Below are 2,367 nucleotides of genomic sequence, written 5' to 3'. Positions count from 1 at the left end.
TTTGGGGTCATACGACCTCCTTTTCAGGTACTGTTTTTTTTTAAAGTGCATAATTTTTCATCTACTTTCATATTATACAATTATTTTTTAGTGATTTTGAGTAGAAATTATACTTTTAGTATTTGGTCCTTTTTGGCCTATTTGGTACTTGCATTTTGCTTGGATCTTAGATTAGATCACTTGTAGTATTTGTTGAAGTCTCTTATATTCCATTTTGAGAAGTTGTAAAATTGAAATCAAAATTCCACCTTGCCTTGTTTTGCAAGTGGCCCATTGTAGACGCACTAAGTATAAAGTGCCAAATCATCAATTTTTTTTTTTTTTTTTTTTTTGGGGGGGGGGGGTTTGTTTCTTGATTGAGTAATTTGGGGGGTGTCTTGTGTGATTCTGCCTCTCTCTATCTAGTGTTTTTTCATTTTGGTGCTATGGGTTCTCCTAAATTTCTACTTTTAACTCCTCATAATTATGCTTCATGGAAGATTAAAGCATGGAGTAAGCTAATGGAAAATGACTCATTCATTATGTAAATGGAACTATAACAACACCACTTGATCCTATGGCTGATCCTAATGCTCAAATTGAATGACTCACTAAGAATTCTATGGCACTTGGAACTCTTAGAAAGTCTGTATTAGATGACCTCATTTCTGACATTGATAAGTGTACTACAATTAAAGAGGCTTGGGATATTTATGAGAAGTTGTATGGTCAAGTTGATGAGATTAAGGCCTACAAGATTGACAGTGAACTCACAACATTGGATCCCAAGGATTTTTATACAATCCAAGATTATGTCACAAAAGAAAATGAGCTAAGAGCAAAGCTAAAGGATTGTGGAATTGACAAAAAGGATGCTCAATTGGTTTATAACTTGTTGGACAAGCTTCCTTCAGAGTATGCAGCCTTTGTATCTAGATTTCACACCCATAGGTTAGCTCAAGGTTCCTCTTACACTTCTCCCTCATTTGATTCATTCACAAAGATTTTGATACTTGAGCAATCTAAGTTGACCAAGATGGGGATTCTCAAATCTTCAAAGTCACAAGATTTGGTGGCTAATAAGGGGAATCAAAGAAATCAAGGAAAATGAAAGAATCAAAAGGAACCTAAGTCTAAACCACAACAAGATGGAGCACAATCATCCTCTCCACAATAAGGTGATTCTACATCCCCACCTAAGAGGAAATCTTATAAGGACAATCTTTTTTGTGCATATTGCAAGAAGTCAGGACATGATGAACAACATTGTTACAAGAAGGATATTGATGAGTTGAAGCATCTTCTTGAGAAGAACAAAATCAACCTACCTTCTAGAATGTCTACATCAGATTCTTCTTCCAAGGAAAAGGATAAAGGAAAGGATCACTCTTTTGGGGCATATAAAGGAAAGGGACAAGCTCTTTGTGCTACTACAAGTCAGGATTTAGGGAGATGGCTTCTAAAGTCAGGGGCTTCACATCATATGCCATCTTTGCAATCTATGTTCTCTTCATTTGAGCCTTGCACCATGCCATAGATTTTTATGGGCAATCATGCATACATGGATGTGATTGGAAAATGATTTATTGCTATTGGGGATAACTCCTTCAATGATGTGTTGTGTGTATCCCACTTGACAAACAATCTTCTTTCCATCTATCAAATCACACATGGGGAAATAGGGATAATTGTGGAGTTCACACCTAATTCGGTTATCATTAGAGACTGGGAGACTAGAGCTATCATTGCGGTTGGGGTGGTTGATCATGCATCTCAGTTATAATCCTTTTCATATTTTGGTCCTATTGATGAGGTTGGTTCTTCCTAGGTTGATGATTCAGATTTTGAGGAGAACTTTGGGTACTTGAACTTGGGTGTCCTCACATGTGACCCCATTCTTGAGCCTTGCATTTTATCTCCTCCTATTGATATCACATCAAATCTTGCACTTGATGATGAAGCTAGTCTAACACTTTTCCCTTCTTGTGATTTAGTGTAGCAGGATATTTCATGTCTTCTAGCTTCAGTTCATTTGGATGACTACTTGACAGACATTGCAGGTTTGTTTGTGGAGTCCTACATTGCAGATTTGGGAGACATCATTGATGACATTCATCTTCTCTTTGATGAAGATGATCCTTCTTCAATTGTTGTGAGGGAACACTCTGACCCTCTTGTGCATTCTCTACACGATCCTTCTTTTGAGGTTGACATGATTGTGGATACTTTTGTACAATAGCTGGAGGAGGTCTCTTTATTCTTTGAGGAGACATGTGAGTCTTTGGATATTGTTCTACATTATCCTCCACTAGATGTTGGAGTACATTTTTCAGCAGTGTGGAGCAGTTTACCACCTTTGGAGGGGGTATCTTTCTACATCAACATGGG

The sequence above is a fragment of the Cryptomeria japonica genome, chromosome 6 (assembly GCF_030272615.1).
Source record: "Cryptomeria japonica chromosome 6, Sugi_1.0, whole genome shotgun sequence".
In the NCBI taxonomy this organism is placed as follows: domain Eukaryota; kingdom Viridiplantae; phylum Streptophyta; class Pinopsida; order Cupressales; family Cupressaceae; genus Cryptomeria; species Cryptomeria japonica.
This window is presented reverse-complemented; position numbering follows the sequence as displayed.